Genomic DNA, 22,837 nt, shown 5'->3' on the forward strand with positions numbered 1-22,837 from the left:
ATCTCTGCGCAGACACTTACACCACTGCCTTTCTCTCTTTCCCTATCCTTTCCTTACCTTTCCACCAACAAAGTCAGCCAGCATTAACCAGTTGGCCAGGCAGCCTCTGTGTGTCCTTGTGTTGTCTTCGATTGATTCGCATACTCTTTGGTTTTGCTTTTGGAGGTAGGTCCTCAAATTCAAGGTCCTTCTCTCTCTGCCTTTCTGAGATCAGGAGTCAGGTGTGCCCTGTCTGTGCCCCAAAGCCTGGAAGGCATCATGGACCATGAGAATAGGGCAAGCACATGGAGTATGTAGTGCTGAGAAGAGAATCCGGTGCTAAACACACCTACTTAACCACACATATGTAATATGGGGTCTAAAGGACAGAGACAATCTTTCAAAGTCAAATAGCCACTAAAGCCAGGACGATTTAGCATCCAGGCCTTGCAGTCTCACATCAAGATCCACACACCAGGATGACAACAATGACAATGGGGATAATGATGATGGTGGTGATGGTGGTGATGGTGGTGGTGGTGGTGGTGGTGGTGGTGGTGGTGATGGTGGTGGTGATGAAGGCAAGGACAGCTATGGACTTGGACTATGGTACCCTCAGTATCTATCAAGTAGACATCCAAATGTCAGATTCGAACACAGGAGTCACATGTTTACTAATCATTGCTTGGGTGCTCTTTTGTTAGATTTATTTATTTTATTTTATGTGTTGGGTTTGTTTTTTTGCATGTATGTATGTGTACATGCCTGGTGCTCTCAGAGGTCAGAAGGTCTGCATCTCCCTAATGAAAAAGTTCCTTATTCATTTGCAAGAGAGGAGGAAGTCCTAAGTCTGAGGTACCTCCTTTGTGCTCACACATCCCATGCACCAGACTGAGTTCTTTATGTAGCAGCATGGGCTCCTCCAAGACTGGGTTTCGATAACCCTTGCTTCCTTTTATTCTCATGAAGCAGAAGCAGGGCAGATGACCCTGCAGACCTGACCCTACCTACGGACAATTTAAGTAATATCTGTATGTTCTATTTCGGAGTCGATTTCTCAGTCTGAAAAATTGATTTGTGCAATTAGGCAAGTGATTTTTTTTTAAGGGAAGATTTTTGCATGAATTTGCAATATAATTTTCTTTTTCTGTAACTGTTAATTGAAAACATTTATCAGGTTTTTAAGCTGAAACAAAGTTAACTTTGAAAAAAAGGTGTGAACTGCTCATTTTTTATGCAGTCTCAGTGTTGTCTTTGATACTTTCATTAATGTCTTATTTACAATCAGAACTGAAGGCTTCTCAGTTGGCGGAAGAAATGGCCCGCTTGAACCCAGAGAGGGATACAAGTTTCAGACCCAATTAATCCAATTACTGTCTCTGCCCTCTGTCTTCTCACATCACTACTCCAGGGGCATCTAGGGCAAAACTATCCTGAAACCATTCTGGGGAAAATCGTAATCAACAAATGTAAGTGTTTCGTTGTTGATGATGGTGATGATGGTGATGGTGATGGTGATGGTGATGGTGATGATGATGATGATAAATAAGCCTTGTTCTTTCATTGTTTTGAGGTAGAGTTTCACAATGTAGCCCAGGCTAGCCTTAAACTCTTTGTTTCCTGCCTCAGCTCCATAAGTCCCATGCCACTGTACCTGAGTGCTATTCTGTACTTGTGTCTCTAAGCCTTTGAGTTAATACAAACTTTCTAAAGTCCTCTTACACCATAAAACACATAATACTGTAAACTTCTCAGTGAGAGAAACTGTTCCTGAGATTTAATAGCTTTACATGATATTTTTATATAACTATACAATTAAAATTTGAATTTCCACTTGACAGATACCGAGTGTCGCTTAGCTTACTAATAGTTATTGCTTTTAAAAAAAACTATTTGTCATTATTCCTTTATATTTTGGTTAGGTATGAAAGATACATTTCTGGGTATTTTATGAGTTTTGTTGGTATTTTTTGCGGACTCACATAAATCAACCTATAATATATTTTACATGGATGTTATGGAACTGTTTTTTTTGTGTGTGTGTGTGTGTGTGAGAGAGATAAAATACTATTTCACATTATATCATTTTTTTCCTTCTATTGATCTGTCAAAGACAAAAGTCAGGCAATATTATTATTGCTGTTTTTCTTGTTTCTCTTCATACCTCTAAACAGACTGCTATTGGGGGTAAATTCCTTCCAGCTAATCACATTAATGTCTGCTGGCCTTATTTCCTTTCTTCTACATTTGTGTTTTTCCTTCCTTGAGAGAGTGTGTAGGCATATGCATATTCATGGAGGTTTTCGTGCCTGTGTGTGTCTGTGGTGCAAGTGTCTGTATATGTGCCTGTGTCTGTGTGTGCATATGTATATGTGAATGTGTATGTATGTGCACAAGTGTGTGTATGTGTGTGTGAGTATATGTGTGCAAGTGTGTATTTGTGTGTGTGCATATATGAGTATATGAGTGTATGTGTTAGTATGTGTGTATGTCCAAGTGTGTATGTTGTCTGTGTGTGCAAATATGTATATGTGAGTGTGCATGAGTATGTATGTGGGAGAGAGAGAGAGAGAGTGTGTGTGTGTGTGTGTGTATGTGTGTGTGTAGGTAGAGGAGTCTGCAAATTACCCTAAGTAGGTGTTTATTAGCTCCAGAGTGGTCGCTCTGTCTCCTCTCCATTTACACATGCCCTGCTATCTCAGCATGGCCTTCTCTGTGTTTCCCCAAGTCCACCAGAGAGCACATGGGAGGCTCCCTTCCTTTTTTCTAGTACAGCTTCCTCCACTGAAGCTGGACCTTCTCAACAACCAGCCATTCCCCAGCATCTACGTTAAAGCCATATGCATCTCAGTTTTCAAAGCCCCCAAGATCCCTGGCCTTACCCTCTGCTAGGATTTTCCCACATGGAGAATCCACCTCTTTGATCCCGCCTGCCACAAGTTGCTAACTCAAGCCTTAGAACACTTGCTTCTCTCCTTTCACCCCGCCCCTTGTCCATCCCACCAACCTCTAACCTTTTCCAAAAGAACTGGCATGGCTTTGGTTTGGTTTTTTTTTAAAGATAATCCCAATTTGTCCCACTGGAAGAAGGTTCCTCTGATCATAGTTTCTGGTTTGTCTCTATCCTCCTCTGCCCCTTAAAGACTCCTTTCTCCCTGCAGTGAGGTGTTTATTTATACTTTTTTGGCGCAAGTGCCACATTCTGAGACTGGCATCTGCTTCCAGGCACACACCCAGGCTGTGTGAGGTGATGTCTCCCTTCTCAGCTAGGGCTGCTCTGCTTCCACATCCAGACTCCATCTATTTTAATGTACAGTAACTACATCGCATCAGTTGCTGCCTGCAGCAAAACACATCTCACTGTCTGGCGCCCTCCATCATACGCAGAGGGGGCAATGACTGACAGAGCAAACTCACAAAGCCCCCAGTGTCCCCACCATTGCCCGTTCCAGAACCTTCCAACTCGGAGAAGCCAGAAAAGCAACTGGAGCACCACAACTTCACAATCCAGTCCCGTGTCTTTCCTCTGGAGGCTTAGTCTGCCCTCAGCTTGGAAGATACTTTAGCCAGAATCTAGTTCTGACAAGTCGAATTAAACTGAGCCAACCTTGGGCCACACTGCGGTTGCAGTCGGCAAGGGAAGCAGCTAAGGGTGGAAGTTCTTCAGGTTCTGAGAAATGTGATGTCTTTTTTTTTTTTATCTGAATTTTTAAAATGTGTTTTATAAATAGTAGACTATGGGGTGCTGGCTGACATAAACAGTCTTTTTTCCCTTAAAGTTTATTATAACTTCGTGTGTGTGTGTGTATGTGTGTGTGTGTGTGTGTGTGTGTGTGATGGTGCTTGAGAAGACCAAAAAGAGATGTCAGATCCTCTGGAGCTGGAGTTAGAGACGTTCGTAAGCTGCACAGCATGGGCACTTGGCACTGAACTCTGGTCCCCGTCCAGAGCAACAAGTGCTCTCAACCCCTGAGCCATCTCTACAACATCCAAAGACTTTCTAGAAAGCAAGGAGTGGGGCAGCCCTTAGGAAGGCCTGGAAAGCAGTGAATGGCCTCTGAGCTCTTTGAGAGTAGACGTTAATTCACTGCCACCTTCAAGCACTCAGAGAGCTACGGGACAGTCCAGTGCCACCAATCTGAGCTTGAAGCACTATTAGGGTTTCATTTTGCCAGGTCCCCACAGACTCATGTGTTGGATTGTTGGTCCTGAGATGGTGATATTCTTTCAGAAAATTGTGGAAAAATCTCCAGGTAAGCCCAAGGTCAAAGAAATAGGTCACTGGAGGAGGTGAAGTCATCTTTGAAGATGTATCTTTGGCCCCTTTCTTTCAGCCCCACCTGCCCCAACTCTCTTACAAACTCTCTCTCTCTCTCTCTCTCTCTCTCTCTCTCTCTGTGTGTGTGTGTGTGTGTGTGTGTGTACGTGCGTGCGTGCACTATTGTTGTGAAAAACATCATAGGCACAGGAACTCAAGGAAATAAGACTTTATTTCTAGCTTTTGGTTCAAGAGAATTAAGAGTCCGTTGTGACAAGGAAACATGGCAGCAAGTGTCAACGAGGGCAGGAAGCTGAGGACTCACACCCTTAGCCACACACATGAGACAGAAACAGAAAAGGGGAAGTGGAGCAAGCCTAGCTCCAGTTACTTTTTTTTTTTTAGCAAGGTCTCACCTCCTCAACTTCCCCTAACACCAACCGGGAACCAAGTGTTCAAATATCTGAGCCTAGGAGGAACATTCTCATTCAGAAACGCTACTCTCTCCCCTGCTTTCACCTTTCCCTCTTCCTCCCTCTCTGCTTTCCATCTAACTTGAGGCGATTCATTTGTTCTCCCCTCTACAATTGCCACCATGATGATATTCTACAGCCTCTGGTACTGTAGGTTAAGACAAATATTTCCTCCTGGAAGTTATTTGCATCAGGTATTTGGCTCATAGCAACACAACCAACCCCAAAGCAGTTCCTCTGAGTTGGAAGTTTCTTGTCTGTGAGTCAGACTGCTTAGGGTCATCCTGGACCCATTAAACATCGTAGAATATAGAGTTGCCTTTGGCATAAGGACAGCATCCAGAGCCCCACCCTCAAGTTCCAGGAACATCTGCTTCCCCTGGGCCCAATGCCTCACATCTTCATTGTTCTCCTTTCTCCTGTCTCTTATGGCTTGGGCACCAGTAGCTGAGGAGACCCCCACTGATGCACTTGGACTTTTTATTTGAAGAAAACTAAGCAGCTTTCAAAGCCTCTGCAGCTTGGACTCCTGGGTACCAGAATTGGATGCATTTCTTGATGTCAATGTCGGACAGACCCAGGTTTCTCAATGGGAAGCAAAGACCTGCTAGCAAATTGCCAGACAGAAGAAGCTACCAAGAAGCTTATAGAACTATGGATCAGGGTATCTGGAGAACAAGGCTAAGTAGTCCAGTCTCGCTAGCATGAGCTTCACTTCCAACAGTTCCAGCCCGCATGCCTCCATCTGCTCTGAAGTTTAAGAAGAAAGAGTACAATTGCTTGTCTTCAGGCCACACGACCCGACTGTTGACTTAGAAAGAAAAGAATACGCTTGCAGATGTGAGCTCAAGGGTCCTCATTGCTCCTATGGGAGGATGACGGCGGATTCCCTGTCCCACCAACTGCACATTGTAAGGGAGAGGATGTTGTTTCAGGGTTACTGCTGCAGCCCCAGCCTATAGACCCAGGCATTTCTAATATAACAGTCAAGCTAGAAGCCACTACATAAAATAAGCAATGTCCGCTTGTATAGACAACAGATTCAGGACAAGCTGTAAAGTCAGACTTGAGTTTAGAATTCCCCAAAGACTTCGATGCTTTGGCCACACATGGAGAATGTGCCAGACCAGTCCCTCACAGCGCCCTGCTCAATCTCTTTCCCCCTATGCTAATCATTGTAAGGACCCTCCCTTTTCCTCACACATATGGACACCAGGCTGCATGTCCAAACTCTGTCCACTCCAGTTGCAAACTGTAGACCCTTGGCCCTGACTCCAAGCCAGAGTGTGTGGTCTGCATTTGGGAGGTTGGATCCAAGGAGGAGGTCAGCGGAGATCTGGAAGAGTGGGCTTGAGGCCATTTGGCAGGGAGCCTACGGGGCTGCTGTGGTCTGGAGAAGAAGACCTCTTCTAGCCATAAATTACTGTCCTATGGGGAGCTCCGTGGCTGCCCTGGGAAGACAAGACTTAGGTATTTCTTGCTATGGTTAGGAACAAAATTGCTCTAATAGAGGGAGTAGGTGTTGGGAAAATCAAAAGAACAAAACTTTATTCACCATCTAAATATGAATGGTTTGAGGTCAGAGTTGCTCTTTTCTGCAAACTTGGGGACCCCTCCAGGCTGTCCTTGGCTGCCTGTGCTCCTCCAGCCCTGTCCTATGCCCTGGCACCTCAGCTTGCTCTAGGGGATTTCCTCACACAGGGTTGCCAGCCAGGGGACAAGGTCCTCTGTGGATGAGGAAGGGGGGTTAGCTGAAAGCAGAATTGCCCCTTTCCCGTCAACCAATCCTGCTCATCCATGGCTGATCTTTTGAAGAGCACCTAAACCCCTTCCTTCTACCAACCTCAGACACCCTCATGCTCCTTATTCATGAAATCCCAGAGGGAGCAGTTTAAACTTGATTTCAGTTGTTGCTCACAGGATAAGAGACTGCCCCACAAACCTTCCCCAGCTTTACTTGACCATTCTCCTCAAATACTTTATTTCTGTGCTTCGAATAAATGTGTATAGACACATTTGACCTTGGGGTCCTTTCTAGCTCAGTGCTCAACACCCAGCTATACACCTTCTCTACTGAGAGTGACGTCTCCTACCACATTTACAGTTTTCCCGACCTTAGAGCTGACAGGCATTTTCTCAGTCCCAGGGCCAGCAAAGGAAGCTGGTTGCTGTAGCAGGTTCTGCTTTTTATATCCATGCACCCAAGTCTCTTTCCTTCCACACCCATGCACTGCAGGCTCTGACCTTCGACACCATATACCCCAGGGCCCCATGGCCCCATCTGAGCACTCAGCAGTTTTTAAATATGTTTCCTTTCCATCTGAGACATTTTTAAAATAACTCTGTGGCTGGAGTCCTCAGCGCCATCACTGACTCAAGCTACTTAGCTTGAGTTACCTAATTCCCAACTCAAGGCTACGGTGAGAGCTTTTTCAGTTGCCTGTCCTAGTGACCAGGAAAACAAATTCTGGTTATGCATTTCCCTTCCACACAGTGGAGGATTAATTTCAGGCAGAGGACGTCCCTTATTTCTGAAGCAAAGGAGGTTTCCTCCCTTAAACTGCATGTGACCATAGAGGTACCGGGATTGCAGATGCTCTCTACTTTTTATGGGTAGTGTCAGAATTAGAACTCAGATCCTATCTTTGGCATGGCAATCCCTTTTCCCACAGAGCCATTCCAAGCAGCAGAGAGAGAAAGAGAGCTGTATGTAGTTGGTTGTGACTGCAGAGTTGGAGTAGAAGCATCTTGGTGTTCTTTCTGACTGTTTATTGACGTCTACCCGCCCATCCATCTCCTCTCTACCCACCTTCTCTCAATTCTCCACTTCCTTTTCTCTTGTTTTCTTCTTCCTATTGTCTCTCTTTCCCTTCCCCTTCCTCCTTGCTTAGAAGAACTTACTATAAGCCAACTCTGCCCAGCAACTTTTGTAAACGGAACCCAACATTTATCACATTTGTGTTCAATATTTTTCTTACATATAAAGACCTGACAACCTGCTCCTCTATGATAGATGTACTTATTTTTTCTAAACTATCACTAACCAAGCATATCATTTTCATACAGTAAGTGTATATTCAATTTTCTACAGTTTTGACTACTAAACAGGCTTACTAGTGAGACAAATGACAGATATATTGCAATATTAGCAAAGGGTCCCTTAAACCCGTGTAAAGCTGCAAAGTTAATGTTTATTCCTATTGTACAGAGCTGAGGAGATGAAGCGGTCCTGGCTGGCGGAGTGTGTAGCCTTGTGTGTCTTTTCTCTTCTACTACATGTGGCTCCCAGCTTGCAGATCCTGGCACCAAATCTACAGCGGAGAGCTTGCCCATAGTCGCTCTTCATTCTGCAAAGTGTTCTAACATCTTTGTATTGCTTTCCTCCTGACCCCAATCCCAGTGGTACTAGCTACTGTCACATCAACTTTCCCCTGTCAAGGAAGCCTCTGAGCTGTGGCTGATAGACTGGTGTCAATGCTTCGAGACATAGCTCCCTCACACCGATCAGGAACATTTGCCATGCGCTGCAGCTGAGCCAAGTGCCCCATTCTAGCCTTTCCTCTTCCAAACTTTCCCACACGTTTATGACCTGAGTTTTTACTATAGAGCATACTCAGCTCCATGTTCACAGACTTGTCTTAACCTTCAAGAACTGTCAACCCCGTGTTGACTCCATGGACTTGGTGATTTAAAAGCCCAGAGTAAAGCCTGAGCACCCCCATGGTCAGAGAGAAGAGAGTTATGAAAATGGAAGGCCAGGAAGGAGACAGACTTTGAAATGGACTTAGCATTGGTTCTGGAGCCTTGCTGGGGTGAGAGAGTCGCTAATGGATCTGCTGCAATTCAGCCACAGAGATGATGTACGAGACTCGTCTCCTGACATTGAATCAGGTCACTGGGCCCATTGGATGTGATACAATGTCAATGGAACTGTTATGTGTTATTGATGTCAGCCACAGAATAGATAAAAACATTATAAAAATAGCTTTTGTCGCCATTTACATTTTTTTCATAAATGGTGAGAAGGCTTCAGTTCTCCACTGCTCGGAATGAGGCAACAAAAGATCCAGTTTCACCCCCTCAGGAGACTGGAGGGTCTGAGGAGGTCAGAGAGGGGCTGCCCACCCCAAAGAAAAGCAACTGAAGACAATGGATGAGGGGCTGCCAGCTCTTTAAAGAGGGAAGGAAGGAAGGAAGGAAGGAAGGAAGGAAGGAAGGAAGGAAGGAAGGAAGGAAGGAAAGAAGGAGAAAGTGTTTGAAAGTCTTGGTAATGTACAGGCAGAGTGAGGTCGGTGCCATAAATTTCACTTGGCAAACATACTTAGTTTGTCCATGTGCTAACAATCTGACCTGTCCTGATAGCAGCTGTGAATCAGATCTGGGAGGCCTCTTACAGGCTCAATTGAAATGTTTTGTCTCTATTGGGGTAGTGATGTTGTGAAAGGCTTTGGGCTTTTGAGAAATGGACACTGGCTGGTGGAAGTAGGTCCCTGGAAGCAGGTGCTGTAAGTCTATGATCTGCTTCCTAATTAGCTGCCATGATGTGACCAGATGTTTCACACTTGTGTCAGTACGATGTAGGCAGCTGCCCTTCCAGAATCACATCTTCATCACAATGAAGGACTGAGATCTCAGAAAACTGTGAGCCAAGATGAAAACAAAACAAAGCAAAACAAAAAGAACAACTCCTTTAAGCCTCTCTTGGCCATTTTGCCACATGGCCAAGTATGAGATAAATAACTATTACAGAGTTTATAGTCTGCCATACTCTCAGGGTTCTCTTCTGGACAAAGGGAGTCCATGTGGACATAAATAAGATGCCCAGGTGCCACTCAACACTCATCCTTGTTTCTGGATATGCTTTTGTTCTTTGGGTCAGCTCAGGGGTCTAGGCCCTTTAACATCCTTCCTGGATTGACTTTAATTACAGGGACACGGCAACATCAAAAGATGCCTTCAAGGAAGTTTTGGGGATTTCAGTGTCGACTAGACTGAAGAGCAAGCAGCCGATGTCTGGTAATTCCCAGACACTTTGGTACTAGATTGGGACTGATGAGACATCCAGGCTCATGGACTAAACAACTACTAGATTCTTGACCTTTTCTGTCAGGAGACAGACAATGTTGGACTACCCAGATCAGTCTATATACCAACCCTAATAAATTAATTATATATTATGTGTGTGTGTGCGTGTTGTGGGGGGGAAGGGGTGTGATCATTCTATCAGTTATGTTCCTTTCAAGAATTCTAGCCACTATAGACGATCACGTGACAACTGCATACAAATGTCCATATCTGTTTCAACATCTTTTTTGAGGTTCAAGTAAGTGCTTAGGGTCCCCAGAAGGGGATTTCAGGAGCAGCCACAATCACCTCTATTTCAGTAGAGGCAGGCTGATGAGGGCCAAGGTGATCCATGATCCCTCTGACAGCACTTCTGAAGGTGCTTCCTGGCTTCAAGGACTCAGTATTGCAGACTCCATTCATGGCCTGCCACTTCCTTGGACCTCCTCATCTATAACCACTACTTCCTCTCCTAGCCACTCCTACTTCCTCCATTCCTTCCTTTCTATTTACTGTCCACAGCAGGGTGTTTCTGCCACAGTGGAGCTCACTCATTTCCTTGGTCAATTTATCTAATGCTAGATGCTGGGAGCAACCAACCAGCACCATTATTCACCTTATTTTTCCACAAAGTGTCAAAAGTTTTATGTATAGAGTCATAAATTCCTTGCCTCTCATAAGAGGTGGATAATTTTAGGTGAAACTCGGGATAATCAAATGCATTTGTCTAGATAAGTTTGTTAAATTCTTCACAGTGTAGGTTTCTAGTGATCTCCATGCTTCTAGGAAAGGCTTCAGTAACTGTAGATGTCACCAAATTATATAGTCTGTACTTAAAAAATTCATCCTCACACTTCTGTTGCTCTAGAACTACTTTTGGTAGCATAGTCTGTATCAGGATTGTCTAAAGGAGCAGAATTGATAGAATCATCATCTCATGTATAATATAGATTTATTAGATTTACTAGAGTGGCTTAAAGGCTGTGGTCCAGCTAGTCCAAGAGTAGCTGTCTCCCGATGGAAAGTCCAATAATCTGTTGTTTGGCTGGTTGGGTTGGGTTGGTTTTTCAAGACAGAGTTTCTCTCTGTAACCCTGGATGTCCTGGAACATGCTCTGTAGACTGACTGGCCTCAAACTCAGAGATCCATCAGGCTCTGCCTTCTGAGTGCTGGGATTAAAGGTATGTGCCACCACTACTGGCTGGAATGGCCAGTAATCTGGTAATCATGGTAGACATGTCAGTCAATCTTTAGTATATATTAGAAACCTGTCAAATGTATATGAAAATAAAATGATATATAAAATGGCTCATCGATTAAGAGCACTTACTGTTGCTCTTCCAGAGGCTCTGAGTTTGGCAACCTGTACTCAAAGCATATCACAAACTTCTATAATTCCAGATCCAGGGTATCCAATATCCTCTTCTGACTTCCATGAACTCTACACACACACACACACACACACACACACACACACACACACACACAAATACACACACACACACACACAAATACACACACACACACCATACTCATGCAAACTCAGGCACATATGAATAAAAAGAAAATAAATTACTTTTATAAATGTGGAAATATGTACATAGAAGCATGTTAATTAAACTAACTGCACTTTGCATTTCTACTGTTACTACTGGGAAAAGAAACACTGAGAACAGAACTCAAGTTCAAACAAAAACTTGAACAATAGCCCTGACTTTCATTTTAGAAGGTTTGTTCACAGTGATGATGTGAGTAGATCTGAAAATATTCTGTTTGCTACAGAAGAAGGAACATGTGTAAAAATGTCACCGCCATCTTGTACCTTCTTCATTATAGGATGGGAAAGTGAATTCGAGACTATTGAATTGGAAGCTATCATTATCATCACAAGATTGTAAAGGAAATGTATTCCCTAATTTCTTTCACTGAAAGTGTGGTGATTTGAATATTCTTGGCCCATGGGAAGTAGCACTATTAGGAGGTGTGGCCTTGTTGGAATAGGTGTGGCCTTGTTGGAATAGGTGTGGCCTTGTTGGAATAGGTGTGGCCTTGTTGGAATAGGTGTGGCCTTGTTGGAGAAAGTGAGTCACTGTTGGGGTAGGCTTTGAGGTACTTTATGTAAGCTCTACCCAGGGCCCAAAAGACCCTCCTCCTTGCTGCCCATAATAGACTGTCTTCATTACTGAAGTTAAATCCTCTGGATAGTGTTTTCTGAAAACACAAAGAAGTTATGCTGTAGAGAGAGCCAAGGACCTCATGCTGCAGCTGTACTTGGTAATGTGTAAGAGTCACCCAGGTAGTACTGGTTTTGAAGGCATGAAGGGGTCATGGAGAGCAGCTGAGGCTCAGCACTGTGAAAGGTCAGGAATGGCCATGGTGAAGGTGCAGCCTCAGTTGCAGTCTATGGTCCAGGACTGAAGGAGTCATGCAAAGAAGTTGAAACTTGGCACCATGAAGAGGGCCTATGAGAGGCTATTGGTGAAGCCTAGTTGTAGCAAAAGAACCCAACATATTGGAGATGCCTATACCATGGGATGACCACCAAGAATAGCAGCAGCAGTAGAATGGAGTCAACTGGAGCCTAGAGTTCTACAGAAGGCAAAGCTGGAGATGTGATCTAAACCCTTTAGAGGAGCCCAAAAGATCACATGTGGATCCCAGACATTGGAACAAGATCTGTGAAGCTGAAGTTGCCTTGAAGACCTCACGATGTTCAGGATGCCAGAACTGTGGAATACCTACTGAGGAAAGCTGCTAATAGAGTAGAACCAGCCTAAGAGACAAAACTATGTTACAGTCAACAAAGCTAAAAGGAGCTGGACATCAGACATAGAGATGCAGAGTTTGCCCAGCTATATTTTGGTCTCGCTTTGGTCCAGTATTTCCTATGACATTTGGGAATAGTAATATATATCCTGTGATGTTGCAATTATGTGATCTATTTTTTAATTTTGATTTTGTAGGGGATTATAGTTAGAAGATTGCATGAATCTCAGAAGAGAGTTTGAACTTTGGACATTGTTGAGGCTGTTATAGACTATGGGGGCTTTTGAAGTTGAACTAAATGTATTTTTCACTATGCTATCACCATGTATGGGCAACATAAATTCACATGTTTGAAAAAAAACCTGTGGGGGCTAGGGAGTGGAACATGATGGTTTGAACATGTTTGGCACATAGGAAGTGGCACTATTAGGAGTATGGCCTTGTTGGAGTTGGTGTGGAGGAAATACATCACTGTGGTGATGGGCTTTGGACTTTTCCTAGGGCCAAAGAGACCCTCCTACTGGTTGCCTGTAGAACACTGTCTCTCCTGGTTACCTTTGGAGTAAGATGTAGAATGCTCACCTTCTTTTCCAGCACTGTGTCTGCCTGCATGCTGCCATGCTTCTCACCATGACGATAATGGACTGAACCTCTGGAACTGTAAGCCATCCCCAATTCAATGTTTTCCTTTATAAGAGTTGCATTGGTCATGGTGTCTCTTCACAGCAAGTAATTAGAAACAATAGCAATCATTTAGTGGGGATCACACATATAGTCCACATCTTTATTTTTAAATTGGAAGTCAGGGATCCTTTCAAAAAAACTAATGGATCAGAGACAGGATAAAACATTATTTATGCTGGAGATATTTCAGCTTTTAACTCATCAAAATAGCACTAAGATTTTGTTGTTGTTGTTGTTGTCATTGTTGTTGTTTTGTTGTCTTGTTTTTTTCTCAGTAAATAGCCAACCACTGATTAGTATGGACAAGAATTACACAAATTGAAAATACCCGTGTCCTAGTCCACAGAAGCAGCAGTGGATATGAAAAAGCACCGAAGTGGAAGAATCCTGGAATAATACTCTGATAGAGTCCTGGTCATGCTGAAGAGGACAGGTAGTCACTCCTGAGCCAAGAGACCATGTTAGATTCTGTGCTTTGTATGTGTGGCAATGAGCACAGCAGTAACATTCCTGATCAAAGTGTTTTACTTTACGATGATATAATCTGGAAAAAAATATATGAGATTTTCCTCTGGGTAAATAGTGCTGTTCTTAAAACACAAGAACAATATTGTTCACCCCTTCCTGCTACTCTCCCCAGCCTCAGGTGACCATCGTCAACATCTTCAACGGGATCTGACTGTGAGGTTTCTTCTATCAGTGGGGTTGCTAGTGGGATCATCATTTGATAACAATGCATCAGGGGTGACAGGGAGTGGATCGCCTCTAGGAGCCTGTCTTTAAAAGGTGTTTGCTGTGTTCTGCTTCTGTTTTCTGCTTGCTGGCTACCATAAGGGGAGGAGCTCTTCTCTGCCCACCATGCCCTTCCTCCATGATGCTCAGCCTCAACACAGAGAGAAGCAATGGAGTTACCAAACTCAGGTAGAAGCCACGAAGCAGAATAAGCTGTTCTCCTCCCTTATGCTGTTTTCTGGGGTGTGCGTGACAAGTTACTCACTGTGTAACAAGTGTGTAACACAGGATGGCTCTAATGTATGAGTGAGGATCGTCTCCATAGATTCATATGCATCAACATTGGTCCGTGGTTGGCAGAATTGTTTAGGGAGGATTAGAGAAGGTGGCCTTGTTGAAAGAGGTAGGCCACCAGGAGTGGGCTTTAAGGTGTCAAAAGCTCTTATGTCCCTGTCCCTCATGCTTATCGGGTGTAAGTTCTCAGCTTTACTGCTCCAATGCCAGGGCTGCCTGTTTCCTGCTGTGATGGTGACAGGCTCTAACCCTCTGAAACCCTGAGACCCAAATTAAATACTTTTCATTGATAAGTTGCTTTGGTCTTACCAAATCAATAGAGTAGCAACTCAGACACTGACTATAGACAACAATCATTTACTGGGGAGCTTCAAAAGGTAGAAAGATGCCTAATGCTTCTTTAGACATCAAGAAATGTTAGACAATTGAGGGTATAAATGCATTTAATGGGATTTAAACGATGTACCAAAATTGTGATCTGGATCTGGATGATGATACACGAATATTAGACAACACATGGAGCTTCATTATATTTTACTATAAGGCAAATTTCATATTTTGCCGGGCAGTTACAATAAAAACTTGAGTTGACTGCTGGAGAGAAGGCTCAGAAGTTCAAAGCCCTTGCTGCTCTAACACGAGGTCCTCTGTTCTGTTTCTAGCACCCTTGTGGTAACTCCAGCCCCTGAGTAATCTGATGTCCTCTTGTGGCCTCCATGGACATTGCATTCATTCACATGAACATACCCATCATAGGCACAAACATAGACATAGAATAAATAATAAAAAAGTGTATAGACAGAGGCAGTCCATATTAAGTATTATTGAACATCCATTTTTCTTCTACACTGTGGCTGTGTAGAGGGACGCTCTCGGGGTGAAGGGACAAGCATTTTTCTACATGGAAGCATCAGAAACACACCAGATGTCAGGAGGACATAAATGAAGTTCAGTAGAGACATTTTTGGACAAACAAAACCGCAGAGAACATCTCATAAACAAATCTTTCCTACAGGAAATGATAAAGGGGCCTGTTCAGGCAGAAAGGAAAGGATTCCAGATGGAGGGTCAGAGATGCAGGAAGGAATACAGAACTCTGGGAAAAATCTAAATGAGGAGCGGACTGTATCAAAAATAACAGCAATGTCTTGCAGGGTTTTTTAATGTATAAAGAGTCTTGAACGTTGATAGCGTGTGAGTTGAAATTGTGCAGAGGAACTTGAGGATTTGAAGGATTTGTTGAATTTAAATAAAAACTTGTAAAGTTACCAAATTGGCATTAGATTTTGATCAATTAAGGATGAAAATTATTGCCTCCATGGGGAGGTTTCTCAGCTCCTATGCTTGCCCTACTTTAAGTGTCCCCAAGTTCATGTGTGTACGCTCGGTTTGAATGCATTCCCTTCCCTGCCACCCCTGCACCAGAGTAGCAGTGTGAAGAGGTGGGACAGTTGAGAGGTGGTTATAACACAAGAACTGCCGTGACAGGACTAAGGTCAAGGCTAAGGGACATGGGAATGGGTTCCTTCTACCAGAAGCTCTCACGTCCTTTCTCTGCCACATGCACTGTGTCACCCCCTACCTTCTCCCATGGGATGACATAGCAAGATGGCCAAGGCCAGCTGGAGATCTCTCCCTCTCAGATTTCATAACTTCACAACTGTAAGAAATCAATGTCTGCTCTTTTTAAATTATCCTGCCTTGGGGATAATAACATATCCCCAAACATAACATAACAGCAATGTAACATGGACCAAGACAACACCACAGAGTTCTGAGCAGGGTGCTTTTTTATAATGGACTACATTGGAGAATGTCACACAGTGTTCAACAGCCTTTCTGAATAATTTTCTGTACACTGTGAGCAGCTCCACCCTATCACCCCCTCAGAGTAATGCCAAAAACGGTGTCCAGAGATTGGAGAGATGGGTGTTCAAAAGTCCTTCTGCTTCTCTGGAAGACCTGAGTGCAGATTTCAGGACCTGGGTCAAGAGGTTTATAATTGGCTGCAACTCCAGCAGCAGGACATCTAATGGCTTCTTGCCTCTAAAGGCACCTATGCACAATGTAGCATAAATACATACATACATACATACATACATACATACATACATACATACATACACACATAAAAATTAATATTTATATAAAATATCTCCACACATGGCTAAGCATTCCTTAGAACTTCCTGAGTTCCCAAGTTAGGGGAGGCATCTTGAATAACTAAGGAGGAATATTAAGGTCACATCTCTCTTCCAAACTACAGAGAAGACTGTGAAAAATTAGAAAGTAAACGTTCATAGACTGCATGGGAGCAGACAGAAGCACACAGTGAAACAGCCAGCTTAAACCAGAATGCAATCTTAATAAGTTAAAATGTAAAGGCTAGGGCTGGAGAATCAGCTCTCTGGTTAAGAGCACTTTTACTTTTTCAGAGGATCTAGGTTTCACTCCCAGAACCTACCTGTAAACTCACAACTGTCTGTACCTCTGCACACATACATGCAGGCAAAACAACCATACACATAAAATAAGAAAATAAATGTCTAAAATGCAAGCCTACCCGAAAGTATGTCTTGAATTCATAAGGTCACTGGGGTCAATTTAAAAGCTAGGCTGGAGTAAGGACTTCCCTATCACTGCCTGAGTGAGTCACTGTAGATGAGAGATTGACATTTTCTTGTCCCTATCACTTTCTCAGGAAATGTCTCTTTAGATTTTGGTACATGCATACCACAATCCTTCAGTGTACATAACTGTATACACACAAACACACACACATACACACAAGCACACACACATGTACACACAATACGTACACATACACACATACATACACACATAAATGCACACACATACATACACATACACATATACACACACATACACACACATACACATACACATGCACACACATACACACATACACACACACCATGCAATGAGTGTATCGCTACCCACACACAAGCACACAAACTAAATGAATAAGTAAATGTGTTTGAATAGATAGATAGATAGATAGATAGATAGATAGATAGATAGATAGACAGACAGACAGACAGACAGACAGACAGACAGACAGATATGTGTGTGTCCCTCTTTAGGAAAGTGAAGATTGAGATTTGGACATGGTGAATGTTTGGACCATCTAAGCATTTGTGCTTTGAAAATTAAAATTAAATTTAAAAAAGAAGAAGAGCTGAGTGAAAGGTGAGGAGAGAAGGAAGAGAGAGAGAGAAGAAGGAAACTTTTCCAAGCCAATCACCACTACGTCGGCGAATGTTATGGGAGTTAGGTGGAACCATAGGTAGTGGAAGGTGGTGTCCATCAGCTCCTCTGTTTTGATGATCCTCCTCTGGATTCTGGGGTCTGTGACCTCACCTGGATTCTGGGGTCTCCTGGGGTCCGTTTGGGGGGAGACTTAGGTTTGAAGTGTCTTTTCTCCAATGACACTGATTTTGGAAGGCTGTAGGCCTTTTAGGAGCTGACCCCTACCTGGCAGAAAGTAGCCCAGGGGCATTGAAGATTATGGTTCAGTCCCTTGTTCCAGACTCCTCTGCTTCCTGGTTTGCAGCCACGTGAAAAGCCATCACCTCATACACTCATGGCCACATTAAGTGAACTACTGGGCTATGCCTTTCATGCCTCTGAATCTGTGAGAGAAAATAAACATGGCTTGGTCACAGTGACCCATTCAGCTAATGCAGGCCTACAGGAACAGCATGCCTTTTGGTTCTCTTATGTTTAAAAAGAGGAGCTCAGCCTCAGCTCAACCAAGTTTGGAGACACAGCCTGTCTTAGTCATTGTTTTGTTGCTGCGAAGAGACACATAAACACGCAACTCTTACAAAGGAAAACACGTATTAGGGCTGGTGTACATTTCAGACATTTGGTCCATTATCATCATGGGGGAAAGCATGGCAGACGTGGTGCTGGAGAACTAGCTGAGAGTTCTACATCCGGACAGGCAGACAGCAGGAAGTGACCACACTGGGCATGGCTTGAGAATCTGAGACCTAAAAGCCCACCCCGTTGTGATCACTTACTCCGACAAGCCACACCCCCTAACAGTACCACTCTCTGTGGGTCTATGGAGGCGTTTTTTTCAAACCGCTGCATAGTCTCAAAAGAAAGAGTTCGCACTCTGCTGCTGTGATGAATTACCATAGAGCAAACAACTTACCACTCCAAGTTCTCTATTGCCTAGTTATGTAGATTCCACGTGTGACATAAGTTTCACCAGGCTAAAAGCCAGGGCATCTGTAGGTCTGCATTTAGTCTGAAGGCTCAGGTGGGTGTTGTTGCCTTGCCTGTTTTGGCCTGTACTGACCTCTTGCATTCCTCAGCTCAGGGTCCCTTCCTCTCTTTCACCACCTTTGAGACTTGGCAGTGGTGGTGGTTGAGTCTGTCTTGTACCCCACCCTGACTCCTCTGCTGTCCTATTTCTTTGATCCATCTGAGAAAGATTGTGGAAACCCCACTGCCCATCACTACGCTTGGGTGAAGCAATTTCTTTGGTTTGTCCTGCTGCCTCTTCTGGGCTGAACAGTCATTTGTTTACATCTCTCCAGGAAATGACACACAATTCAATGGCTCTTAAGGGGATGTCTTTCTCTCCTTACATTACTGTGCTTGAGTCTGAGTCTTGGGACAATGAGTTTGATTGCCCCAAATTCTGATTGTATGCCCACCCCCTATACCTCGATTGACAGTCCTGTCATGCAATCCTCAGTGGGAAAGGTCATTTCCTAAAATTATATTAGGATTTATTGCTTTATTAAAAAGAAAAAAATTCAATGGGTGGTGTGGGCTGCTAAAAAATAAAGCCAAATGTGTTTGAGATAGAATTGCTTGCTTCTTATGGGAAACCAGCAGGTGAGGAGGCTTCATTAATTAACCCTTATTCAGTGGGCAAGAATAGATCGTGTAAGCCTCTGTGTGGGATTGGGTGAACGTGAGCCTTTAGCTTTTTTTTTTTTTTTTTTTTTTTCTGGAAATAGAAGAAAAGCTGTGTTCATGCATTACCTGTTAAGATAAACCGAATTTTTAATTCTCAATGTATATAATTACGGCAAAGTATAACAAATTACCTATGGTACACAAAAGCTTATAGGATACTATTATCCTTAATTAACGGGCAAATGCATGTCGTTTTTTCGATGGAGCTGATTTATTGTCTTAATTTTCAGATATTCTGCTTCACATTTCCCTGAACCCATCGTGTGCCCATAGTAACCAGCTGACACCAGGCATGTACGATCTCCTTTATGACCTAAAGCCTAATTAGGTTTTTATTGTCATCTTCCAACTAGCACTTAAACTGTACAAACAGGGGCGGCATGACTCCCTGTTCCGATGGATGACACACCAACCCTGGCCTTGCAAAGAAGCAGGGAGTATTTACAGCAAGAGAGTGACATCTGTTGCCTCTTTCTTCTCCATGCTTCTCCTGCAAGGGGGCGGAGTGCCGGGCTCAGAGGGGGCATTAGATGAGGCCCCAGCCAGCTCCACCTTCCTTGTCATGACTGCACCTCACCTCCTGTCCTTCAGCACCCCTATTAGGCTCGGCTAGTTAAGTGAAAGAGAGAGAGAGACGAGCTGAAAGCTGGTGGGTGTTGGAGCTTCGAAGTCCAGAGATCTCCGGCTAATTGCTGGTCCTAACAGGCACAATTAGCTGCTACAAGCCCTTTGAGACGGCCCAGGGCCTTTCTCAGGTAGCAGCCATCACCAGATAAAGGCTGAAATGCACTCCACTTAGAGAGACACTTGCAGACAGGAGTGTCACAGCCTGCCAATTACACTCTCCCTGTACACAGCCATTTCCCAGGGAAACACAGAACCCAGAGGAGTACCTGCATTAAAGGGGCACAGCACAGGTTGCTCTCAGCCCCCAGGAAGCTGAACTGTGGGGATGATATCGGGTGGCGGCGAGGCGGAGCTGGGGGGAGCCTTGCAAATTAAAACCTCATTGTTGAGCACTTCGAGGGTTCTGTTTTAGGGATATGTGCCACTTTCCACCTTCCCTTCCTTTCTGCAAACTTACTGGCATAAACCACTACCCCGTGCCTTTTCCTTTTTGTGCTGGAGGGAAATTCAGACAAAATTGTCCGTTTTAATAAAAGTGAGTTATCACTGGAGAAATGCATGTGCGCTTTATACCCCACACACATCTTATACCCCACTCGCCTCTAATTAAAGAGCTAGACATTGGCCTCGCATCTTTCACCCAGGCTTAGGTTTCAAGGCATGGGTATGACACAGATCGCATCTTGAATGCCATAGTGGCATGTGTATACTGTAATTCGCCCAGGAAGCACAGCATACCCGGATTTCTGTCGACAATAGCATCCGGTAATTTCTGTGTTTAAATGCCAACACAATTATGAAGTCTAAACTAGAGCCTACAAATACATAATATCATTTCTATGTTTTATCTCATCAAAATAGAGGAAAGGTTGGGCCATGGGTTTGAGAGTCTGTCATGTTCAAGTTCATGTGGTTGGGCTAGATGATGGCAGGTAGCCGGCGCGTTCCTGCCGGGACTCAGTTCTCTCATGTGCACAGTGGGTTAGCTGGACACAAGACGAACAATGTCACCGCCACAACGGATGCTCCAAATTCCATGCCATGCTTCCCTCGTGCATGGGCCGCCTTGCTGACGGAGCCTCTATCTCAACCTTGGTTTTGGTACTCAGACCCTACAGACCTGCAAATGGGACCATGTCCAGCCCACTGCTACCGGGAAGCTCACCGGCCCGCCACACACCGTCCCTGGCTGTATGAACAGCAGTACAGCTGTAGATGAGGCAGGAGTTCTGCATTCCTGGACATCTGAATGGAGAGGTCCCTGGGCCTGAAGGATTCTGCAGTTTGGGAGCAATTAGAAAGCAGCTAATTGGGCTCAGAAGGCAATAGGGTGCCCTTGGTGCCATTAACAAAGATGTCCTCCCTCCCAGCCCTCCACAGCCTGGTTTATGGCAGCGCTCACTTGGGCCCACTCTTCTTCAGAGAGCTTTGTAAAATTCCAGCACATGGTGCACACTAGCCATCGAGGGAGTCCTTGGGAGGGATGTTGAAGTATGAAAGGTAAGCTTCAGAAAGTCACAGGCTCTTTGGAGACCTGGGATCTATTCCCATTCATGCTCTTGATTCCCTGTGTGACACTGGATAAGTCACTTAGCCTCTCTGCGCTTCTCGTCCTTGGTTTTCCAATTGCTCCACTATGTTACTGTGTTTAACTTTCTTTATTTGAAGACCCTACATTAACCAGCTTGTTTTCTCAAAAAATGCTTTCAAATTCTGACCGTGGCACATCTCTCATGCTGAGGAAGGGAAAAGAGAGAGGAAGGAGGGAGGGAGGGAGGGAGGGAGGCAAGGGTTTGAACTCTTTGAAAGATGACATCACACTTTGCATTCTTAACAAGGGTGCAATCCTGGTCCTCTTGTCATTTGAGGCCCAAAGCTTGGACACTCACCTCTGTTTCAGAAGGCAAGTCCCATTTCTCTCTCAGGGGTTGCCAACCTCAGGGCAAGATGGTCTTCTGTGATTGCTGTAACCCATTGTGAGCCATAGCTTAGGTACCAGGGGAAAGGTGTCAGGGGAATTTAGTGTGGTGGTGGTGAGGTCATAAACAGCCTTTTTTACCCAGTCCAGGCTAATTATGACAGGACTTTGACCTTATTATAGCATGTACAAATGCAAAATGTAGCCTATAAATACATGTATGAACTAAAACCATGTGGGTTTGTGAACTATCTCAGTGGGTAAAAGTTTGTTGCCAAGGCTTATGACTTAGGGACAATCCCTAGACTTCACACATGGTGAAAAGAGAAAACTGACTCCTACCAGTTGTCCTCTGACATCAACACACAGTCCTTGGTACACACCACTTAACCTTATACACATCTGTCTTACACACACACACACACACACACACACACACACACTAAATAAGTAAACAAAATAGAGGTGAAACCATGAAACTTCTAAAGGAAAATTGCAAGTTGTGTACCTTAGGAAAAATTACTTACAAGGAATTTCACAAAGGGTAATTATAAAAAGTTCCGGGCTGAAGAGATGAGTCGGCAGTTAAGAGCACTGTCTGCTCTTCCAGAGGACTCTGTTTCAGTTCTCAGCACCCTCGTGGCAGCTTGGAGTGACTCAGCTTTCCCACACAGACATACATGCAGGCAAAGCACCAAACTAAAAATAAAAATAAATAGAAGAGTAAATGTTATAATTAACTGAACTTTATAGAAACTAAAATCCCCTTCTCATTTAAATACTGCTTAAAAAAAAAAAACAAGAGAAGAATTTGTAATACCCATCCACGGAACTCACTAACACGGAGACAACCAACCTTTCTACAGGATGGGCAAAAGACTACTTAAAATCTACTTGAGTCAAGGTAATTTAAGAAACACCTTGATCAGGAGCCATTTCAAGAAGTGTGAACACAAGACAGAATTAGACATTATAGTCCAGCCAGCAGGAGAGCTGACACTGAGGAGTGTTGAGAGTTCAACGTCAGCCTGGGTGACATGGAAAGACTCTGTTTCACAAAAGTAATTAAAGGAGTAAGTGAAT

General features: G+C 43.9%; 1 long non-coding RNA gene across 1 annotated transcript in view; it reads right to left on the reverse strand.

The window, feature by feature from the left end:
- Window positions 1–21,809, reverse strand: part of LOC134484891 (uncharacterized) — a 57,133-nt gene extending 35,324 nt beyond the window's left edge. The window contains exons 1-2 of the long non-coding RNA XR_015654842.1: window positions 21,726–21,809; window positions 17,746–17,903 (exon numbers count right to left, since the gene is read on the reverse strand). This is a non-coding gene — a long non-coding RNA (uncharacterized LOC134484891). The remainder of the gene's footprint in view (window positions 1–17,745; window positions 17,904–21,725) is intronic.
- Between the last annotated feature and the right edge of the window lie 1,028 nt (window positions 21,810–22,837).

The sequence above is a fragment of the Rattus norvegicus genome, chromosome 1 (genome assembly GCF_021556685.1).
Source record: "Rattus norvegicus strain SHRSP/BbbUtx chromosome 1, alternate assembly SHRSP_T2T, whole genome shotgun sequence".
Lineage (NCBI taxonomy): Eukaryota > Metazoa > Chordata > Mammalia > Rodentia > Muridae > Rattus > Rattus norvegicus.